The sequence below is a fragment of the Chiloscyllium punctatum genome, chromosome 36, assembly GCF_047496795.1.
Source record: "Chiloscyllium punctatum isolate Juve2018m chromosome 36, sChiPun1.3, whole genome shotgun sequence".
Lineage (NCBI taxonomy): Eukaryota > Metazoa > Chordata > Chondrichthyes > Orectolobiformes > Hemiscylliidae > Chiloscyllium > Chiloscyllium punctatum.
The window spans coordinates 34,321,872-34,331,571 of record NC_092774.1 but is presented as its reverse complement, the minus strand read 5'-3'; the positions used below and the strand labels follow the sequence as shown (position 1 = coordinate 34,331,571).

Below are 9,700 nucleotides of genomic sequence, written 5' to 3'. Positions count from 1 at the left end.
CATCCAGACGATGGGTTTGCTGTGATTGGCAGGAGGACCAGTCTCCATCCGGTCCTCCAGAGCTTCTCATTGGTCCATCAAAACAAGGTCACGGAGTGTTTCCCCTTGTTGCGTGAGCATGCGTAGTGCTTTGCTGACACCGTGACGTATGCGCAGTGCGTTACTGACACCCAGTAGCATGCGCAGTATGGAAATGTTGGCATTACTGACAGATTTTCAAAGTTAAAAATCACACAATGCCACGTTGTTGCCCAACAGGTTTATTTGGAATCACTAGTTTTCGAAGCGCTGCTTCTTCATCGGTTGGTTGTGGAGCAGAATCATAACACACAGACTTTATAGCAACAGGATTGCAGTGTCATGGAATGGAATATCAAACAACTTTAGCTGACCTCTACCATCTTTTAGAATGACCATGTTAGTTTTGATTCCTTCACATGTAAATTCTAGAACTTTTCAAAAGTTACGTTCTCAAAATAGCTTTTAACAATAGGTGTCATCTCAATCAGATAATGCATTGAAGGTGTTAAGTTAAAGTCTGTCTGTGTCCCAATGTTAGGTCAGACGGATTCTATTTCTATCGTGGTATTACAGAATCTTACGTGTCTGAGCTTTTGAGCAAAATACAATGCGATTCTGCAAGTACAAATTCAACCCACAAACTTTTATGTGTGTGAGTGTGTGCAGGAGAAACTGAGTGATCATGTGTGTGTGAGAGAGTGTAATGGGGTACAAGTCTGTGAGAGGGTGTGTGTGTGAGAGAGAGCATTTGAGAGAGCGCATGTGTATGAGAGAGAGTCTGTGTGAGTGTGTTGGTTTGGAGGAGCACGTATTTGTCTAAATGCATGCTTGTGTGTGTGTGAGAGACAGAGAGAGACAGACAGACAGACAGACAGAGAGAGAGAGAGAGAGAGAGAGAATGTATATTATAGTGGGGTCACCTGTAGTGTGACATGAACACAAGGTCCTGGTTGAGGCCATCTCCATGGGTATTGAACTTGGCTATCAGCCTCTGCCCAGCCACTTTCCGTTGTTGCCTATCCTGAAGTCTACCTTGAAGGATGGTCATTCGAAGGTCCAAGGCTGAATGTCCCGGACCGCTGTAGTGTTCCCCGACTGTGAGGGAACACTCCTGGCTGGTGATTGTTGTGCAGTGTCCATTCATCTGTTGCTGTAGCCTCTGCTCGGTCTCGCCAATATACCAAGAGTCAGGGCATCATTGCCTGCAGCGTATGAGATAAACAATGTTGGCTGAGTCACATGAGTACCTGCTACACTCATGGTGGGTGGTGTCCCCACGTTTAATGGTGGTAATCGTGTCAACACTCTGATACGTCTTTCATCATCTGCCGTGACAGAGTTGTTTCGTCTTGTCCTGAAGGCCAGGCAGTTTTCTGAGAACAATCTGTTTAAAGTTTGGCGGTTGTTTGAAGGCGAGAAGTGGAGGCGTGGGGAAGGTCTTGGCGAGGTGCTCATCCTCATCAATAATGTGTTGCAGGCTGTGAAGAACATGGCGTAGTGTTTCGGCTCCTGAGAAGTACTGGACAACAAAGGGTACCATTTTGGTTGCAGCTCGTGTCTGTCTCCCAAAGGAAGTCATTCCAGTTACTTGCTGTGACATTGGAACTGGCAGTTGATGAGTTGAACATTGTGCCCCGTTCTTATGAGATCATGCTTGTGTACTTCCAAGTGTCTGCCACGTTCCTCCTCACCTGAACAGATCCTGTGTATGTGAAGGGCTTGTCCAGAGGGGGTGGCTGTTTTAATATGTTTCACGAGAGAAGTGTAGCACTGTCAGGTTATCCGTGGGTTTGTGGTACAGAGAAGTGCTGAGATATCCATCCTTGATAGAGCTGCATGTGTTCAAAAATGAGACAGATACTAAAGAGTGTGGCGAGTTTGATGGTGGGATGAAACTTGTTAATATCACAGTATCGTTGTTTCAGTGACTCCTCATCATGGGTCCAGAGGAAGAAATGTCATCAATATATCTGGTGTATAGTGTTGGTTGGAGGTCCTGTGCAGAAAAGAAGCCTTGTTCGAACCTCTGCGTGAAAATGTTGGCATATTGGGGTGAAGATTTGGTCCCCATGGCTGTTCTATGTGTCTGGATGAAGAACTGGTTGCCAAAGGTGAAAATGTGGTTGAGAATGAAGCGGATGAGTTGTAGGACAGTGCTCAGAGATTGGCAGTTGTTGGTATTGAGTACTGAAGCTGTTACCGTGATGCCATCATCATGAGGAATGCTGGTGTAGAGTACTGACACATCCACGGATTCAACTTGTCCGTGGATGCTGAGCTTCTGGAAGGATTGGATCAGAAGTCTTGATGAATGCTGTCAGTTCACGATTCTGCTCTTTGGTCAGATCAGCTGGTAGTTTCCTGTCGTGTTCCTGGTCAGTTGTTTGTACACTTCCTTGCAGAAGTCCATTTATTCCGAATTACTCAAAAACTGCATAAATCCATGTAAGATTCTGTAGTTCCCACTTTAGAAATACAATCAGTTTCACCTTACATTGGGACACAGACAGACTTAAATGTCTCACCTTCAATCCATTATCTGAGCTGAGATGACACCTATTATTAAAAGCTATCTTGAGAATGTAAGTTTAAAAAAGTTCTGGGATTTACAAATGAAGGAACCAAAACTAACATGGTCATCCAAGATGCAAGCTCACCTGCACACCTTGAAAAAAGTGCAGATCTTTGGACTGTGGGAGGAAGCCAGAACACCCAGAGGTAACCAACACAGACACAAGGGGGAGAACATGCCAAACTTCACACAGACACTCACCCCAGGGTGGAATCAAACCCAGGCTCCTGGCGTTATTAAGCAGCATTGCTAACCACTGAGCCACCATCCCACCCAGTGCTTTGAGGTACTGCTTTGTCTTTGCAGATTTTAACTTCTCATGCAGCCTCAGCAGAGGCTGTGTCCTGCTGACATTGTTGGACCACACCCATTGCACCTCCCTTTCCCACTTCTCCAGCCTAAAGCACAGCGGTTCTTGAATCCTGGCATCAGATTCTGATGCCATCTGTGCTTCTGCTGCCAACTGCAGAGAACGCAGGCAATCCCCGTCACTATTCTGTCCCTTATCTCCCCCTCCCTAAAATTGTTCTTACTCCCACCACCACACAGTTAGCTCCTCTCCCCTGCAGCCTTCTCTCAGATCCCCTTTACCTGCCTGACCCGGGCTCACACCCTCCTGACCCTGTCCACTGATCCCATCAGAAGGCTCTGTCCGGAGGGAAAGACCATCTCCCGGAATAAAAAGCATCTGATTAACTTTCCGCCTTGCCCTCCCAGCGTGTCAGCAACCTGGCTTCCAGCTCCACCTCTCTGAGCCGAAGGTCCTCCAAGTTGTGTTTGCCCGAGATCACATCATCCAGAGCCTTCCACCTTTTGCAAATCGAAAGACAAGTCTCACCCTGCCCTCTCCCGTGTCTATTGTGTAACTGCTTAATCATTTCTAGTAGCTGAGCAGAGACTGATAGCCAAGTTTGGAACCCATGAGGATGGCCTCCACCAGGACCTTGGGTTCATGTTGCATTACAGGTGACCCCACTACACTGGCTGTCTCTCACACACAGCCATACATTCTCACATACTCACGCAGGCACTCTCTCAGATATACACGCTCTCTCAGATGCACACACATGTACCCACACACACACACACATGTACCCACCCACACACACATCCTCTCACTTATACTCCTGCACACTCTCACTTTACCAAGCATGCACACACGCAAACACATACTCTCTCAGCCAGACTCAAGTGCATGCACACACACACTCACTCTCATGCATGCACACATAGATAAGACCATGAGGTGAATTTGCATTTGCAGAATTATATTTGTAGATACATTCTATTTTGCTCAAAAAGTGCACAATCTGCAGGCAACCACTCCATGTAATATTTTCTAAATTCCTACATTGGAAACAGAACCAGTATGACTCAAGACAGACTCGAACCTTACATCTTTCATGCATTCTCTGGGCTGAGATGGCACCTCTTTGTAAAGTTATCTCGAGACTGTGACTTAAAAGAAGTTTTGGGATTTACATACTAATGAACTGAAACCTGCAACCCATTCTAAAGATGAAACACTTAAAAGCAGTCGAGATTTGTTCAATATATCATTTTGCTTCAAATTCTGTGTCTTATGATCCTGCTGTACAGCTACCTGACGAAGGAGCAACACTCCGAAAGCTAGTGCTTCCAAATAAACCTGTTGGACTATAACTGGATTTTTAACTTTGTTTCCAGTGAAGACAGCCCACCCCTCCCACTGCTGCCAGTAAACTTTACAATGCTGAGGAAACAATGAACCATCAGTCCTGAAAAATGTACGATTCTAATACTACGAGCTACACACTGACTGCTCCTTCTGAGAGAAGACATTAGAAACCTTGCGCCGGAGATTGAAAGAAATTAGCAGATTTTAAAAAAACCTGTTGGATCTCATAGCCTTCAATGTCTGAGTCTGACGGTAAGTTCAGGTAACTTTTTTGGGAACTAACTTTGTTGCAGCTTCAGGTCATCCCAGCAAAAAGGTGCACAAAAAGTAGCTTTTTTTTAAACACACACACACACACACACACTCCCCTGCATCCCACTTTCTCCACTATTGGTCAGCTGAGTTCTCCCTTTGTAATTCGATCCTTGGTGCAGCCTTAGCCTGGAGGAAGTATTGCTTCACTCAGCAATTGCAACCCATCGCCTGTATGCAAGTAAGATTCTCCCCGCGCACTTGCAGAGGGGCTGTCAAGAGTCAACCGCACTGCTGTGGGTCTGGAGTCACATATAGGCCAGACCAGGGAAAGGATGCAGCTTGGACGACTGAGTGAATCCTTTCCCACAACGGCAGTTTCCTCCTCTAAAGCATGAGTGAATCAGACTGGGGAGTTTGTTCCCCGAAAATGGTTTCATAATGAGATTCTGAACTCCAGATTTCTGACTGAACTCCAATTCCGCCATCTGCTTTGGTGAGATTCAAACCCGGGAATCCCCAGAACTGGGTTATTAATGCACTCGATAATGGCCGAAGCTCCTTCAATCCCCCTGCGATGGTAGGTGAACTCACTGATGTCTCTGCAGGTGGGAGGAGCGGGTGAAGCCCTTCCCGCATGGACAGCAAGTGAACGGTCTCTTTGATCCTCCAAGCTGAGTAACTGGTGTGAAGTACTGTACTTTTCACAGTCACCGCACTGAATCTCCCTCATTCGGGTGTATCAGTATTTTTTCTGCCACACCAGTGTCCAAGCAGACAAAAGCAATCATTTCTTCTCGACTGGAATGGCTGCTGATATTCAAGTCCCAATGAATCAAGTGGCTCTGTCAGAAGCTGATGTATCTTTTGGTTTCAGATTTCTTTCCCCATGTCTTCCTGCAAAAGAAATCACGAAGTAAGTCATGGTCAGTACAGTCAAATGAACATAACATCGGTGACAATTCCTTAGGTTGCCAGATACCTGCTGATCATATATTATCCATGACACAGAAACCTGAAAACCCTCATTCAGCAAGGTAGTATTAGGTATATAAAGAGGAAAACTTCATTTAGGTGACAATGACCTGGAACAACCTTCTTACAAAGGTGCTGGAAATGGAGCTGAATCAAGGATATGAAAATGAAATGTCAAGGCTGCTTCAGGAAAGAAAGCCAGTAAATTTGCCGAAAGACTTCCTGCTGACCTGTTAAATAAAAATGAATACAAGAAGTACAGGGTGTAATTCCATTACTATATTAGAAGGTGAAAAGTCATAGCCATGCAGCGTGTACAACAGTGAATATCAGATATACACCATATGAAGCAATCATAAAATCCCTGCAGTGCAGAAAGAGGCCATTTGGCCCATGGAGCCTACTCCACCATTCTTTAAGGTCATGGCTGATCTATCCATTTTCTCAGCTCCTCTTACCTGCATTGTCCTGACTACCCTAAATTCACCTACCATCCAAAATCCCATTGATTGTCTTGAATATGCCTGCTTCTATTCCTTCCCTGGGCAAAGAATTCACCACTCTCCAGGAAACATAGTCCCTCCTCCTCTGCCTTAAACCTACCCCTAATCTTGTTACCTACTCTAACCCACCAGCAGAAACGACGAGATAGGGTGGGTCTGGGTGGCATGCTGTTCGATGGGTCAGTGTGGACTTGATGGGTTGAATGGCCTCCTTCCACACTGTAGGGCTTCTATGATTTACTGCAGTTGTGTTTGCCCAGAACCATAGCTCCCACAACCTCCCAACTTCTGCAAATTGAAAGACAAGTCCAACTCTGCCCTCTCATATGTGTGTTATCTAACTGCTTCATCGCTTCCAGTGAACAGAGCCCACACCTCCCGCTGCTGCCAGTAACCTTTACAATGGTGAGACAACAATGCAATACCTGCAGTACTGAAAATCGTAAGACTTCTGATGATACCAGTTACTGATTCACCGCTCCTTCTGATGCACAGCATTGGAAATACATTGTTGGGGGCTGAAAGAAATAAGCAGTTTAAAACAAAAACCCACCTAACCCTTCACTAGGCTTCCCGCTCAGGACACTTTACTTAAAACACTTCAATCCCACATTGCAACAAATTCCCACATTCCATCAAAATCCTGGATGTCCTCACTTACTCAGTTGCTGTCTCTCAAATGAAAGATTTCATTGTAGCTTCTGCTCCCAGTAAGAACAAAATATCTTTGAAAGCTGCTCTGAAATTCCAGTCTTCACAACAATACTTCTGCTTTCCTTCAGTCCAAATTGTCTGTGCTGACCAGATATCCCAAATTAACATCGTCCCATTTGTCAACACTTAGCCTATATCCCTCTCAATTCACCCTGTTACCAGATGCCATTTAAAATGCTGTAATTATACCAGCCTCCACCACTTCCTCTGGCAGCTCATTCCATGCTTGCATCACTCTCTGTGCGAGAAAGTTGTCCATAAGGTTCCTTTTAAATCTTTCCCATCTCACCTCAAATCTATGGCCTCCAGTTTTGGACTTCCCTACTATGTGGAAATGTTTTTTGCTATTCACTCTATCCATGCTCCTTATGAACTTCTATAAAGTCACCCCTCAGCCTCCAATGCTCCAGAGAAAACAGTCCCGGCCTATTCAGCCTCTCCCTATAGCTCAAACCCTCCAACTCTGACAATAGCCTTGTAAATCTTTGCCAAACCCTTTCAAAGGTTCACAACACTTTTCCTGTAGCAGGGTAACCAGAACTGAACACAGTATTCCAAAAGTGGCCTAATCAATGTCCAGTACAGAAGCAACATGACCTCCCAACATCTGTCCTGAAATGCACTCACCTATAAAGGCAAGCCCATCAAACACCTCCTTCGCAATCCTGTCTACCTGCGACTCCACTTTCAAGAAACTATGAACCAGCACTCCAAGGTATCTTTGGTCAATAACATCCCCATTAACTTTGCAGATCCTGCCCTGATCTGCCTTTCCAAAATCAAAATTTCAAAATGGGGTTGAGAAACGTATCAGTTGTGATTGAATGGTGGAGTAGATCTGATGGGCTGAATGGCCTAATTTCTGCACCTATGTCATATGGTCTCTTGCTGTCCTGGATACAGTGTGAGAATTGGGAGCAGGAATAGGTCATTTGGTTTTTCCAGTCGGCATCAGCATTGAACAGTTCATAACTGGATATAAGTATAATTGCATCTAGGTGGACAGGGTGGGATTCTTTTCACTGCAGCATCGGAGGTTGAGAGATGGCCTTAGAGAGGATTATAAAATCTTCAGGGGTATCGATGAGGTGAACAGCAGGTATTCTTTCCCCGGGATGGGTGTTTCAAGGTTAGGGAGCAAACTTTGAAGATGAGAGGAGAAATATTTGAAAAAGGCATGAGGGGCACCTTTTTATTTTAAGACAGAGAATGGTTCTCATGTGATATCAATGTCCAGAGGAGGTGGTGGATGCAGGTACAGTTACAGTGTTTAAAAGACATTTGGATAAGTACATAGAGTCATAGAGATGTACAGCATGGAAACAGACCCTTCGGTCCAACCCGACCATGCTGACCAGATATCCCAACCCAATCTAGTCCCACCTGCCAGCACCCGGCCCATATCCCTCCAAACCCTTCCTATTCGAATACCCATCCAAATGCCTCTTAAGTGTTGCAATTGTAATAGGAAAGGTTCAGAGAGTCTGGGCCAAACACTGGCAGGTGGGACTAGTTTAGTTTCAGAACACAGTCAGCATGGACTAGTTGGACTTAATGGTCTGTTTCTGTGCTGTGTGATTGTAACTGTTCTACACTGGTCTTAAAACCATTTTCTTACCTTCCCCCAATACCCATCCACTTATTTCTTCTTCAAAGTCAAATGAACTCAGCCTTGAATACATTCAATGACTGACCTAACTGCAGGAAGACAACCCCACTTCTGAACTCAACTTCTCTTGCTAATATACGACTTGTCTTGCTGATTGCTTGCTGGTCCTGTCTGACAACTGACAGTGACTGGTGTAGAAGGACGCTGAGGCCCCTTTGTCCATCCGCACATCATTCCTGATGAAGGGCTCGTGCCCAAAACATTGACTCTCCTCCTCCTCCTCAGTTGCTGCCTAACCTGCTGTGCTTTTCCAGCGCCACACTTTTCAACTCTGACCTCCATCATCTCACTTTCACCACATCCCAACATATCACCATTGAAACAATGCGCCTCCTGTCTGCGTTTTTTAAAAACACATCAAAGGCTATAGATTGTGTCACTGCATTTGCCATGTGTTTGCAAATTGAGGCACAGACCTGGATCAACTTTTCCAGAGTCTGTCCCCTCCCTCGATTCACTCTTTCCTTTCAGTTGCTGCAAGTTAACAATTGAACCCCAGAATGAAACAAAACATGGAAAAAATGGTGAGAAACAGACTGTCGTACTCACAAAAGTTAGACAGAGGAAGGAAGTTACAGTCTGGGGTAAAGTTCACAGAGAAAGGAGCGGCAGCAGCTTCAGAGCTCACGGTCCAACCTCCACATTTCGACAATGGCCGGCTCTGATTGGCAGGAGGACCAGTCTCCTTCCGGTCCTCCAAGGTTCTTCATTGGTCCATGGAAAGGAGCTGACGCGAAGTTTCTGCGGACACCAAGGAATATGCGCAGTGCTTTGCTGACACGGGCGGTCATGCGCATTGATTGCTGACACCGCGGAGCATGCTCAGTGTGCAGGAATTTGTTACAAATTTTAAAGTTAAAAATCACAAAATACCTGGTTATAGTCCAACAGACTTATTTGGAAGCACTAGCTTTCAGAGCGCTGCTCCTTCATCAGGTGGTTGTGGTGTATAAGATCGTAAAACACAGAATTTATGATCTTATCCTCCACAATCGCCTGATGAAGGAGCGGCGCTTCGAAAGCTAGTGCTTCCAAACAAGCCGATTGGACTGTAACCTGGTGTTGTGTGATTTGGAACTTCGTACACCCCAGTCCAACACGGGCACCTCCAGATCATGACAAATTTTAAGTGTCCAATGCGAATACGAGAGAAAAATACCAAAGCAATTTTTTGTCGAAGTGTTTTTTTCCCCTGTGCCTTGACATGTTATTCCTTTTGCATTTTGTCTGGCTGCTCAACGTTTCTGTCTTTTCCCCAGGGTAGAGGTATTCCAAAACTACAGGGTATAGGTTTAGGGTGAGGGGAAAAGATTTTAAAAGATTTAAAAGACTAGGAA

At 45.2% G+C, this 9,700-nt stretch overlaps 1 long non-coding RNA gene across 1 annotated transcript; it reads right to left on the bottom strand.

Annotated features, from left to right (window-relative positions):
- Nucleotides 1-3,844: 3,844 nt before the first annotated feature.
- Nucleotides 3,845-9,018, bottom strand: LOC140461132 (uncharacterized). Its single transcript, XR_011954467.1, has 2 exons — nucleotides 8,913-9,018; nucleotides 3,845-5,399 (listed from the first exon to the last, which is right to left on the bottom strand). It is a non-coding gene; the product is annotated as an uncharacterized lncRNA (long non-coding RNA).
- Nucleotides 9,019-9,700: the final 682 nt, after the last annotated feature.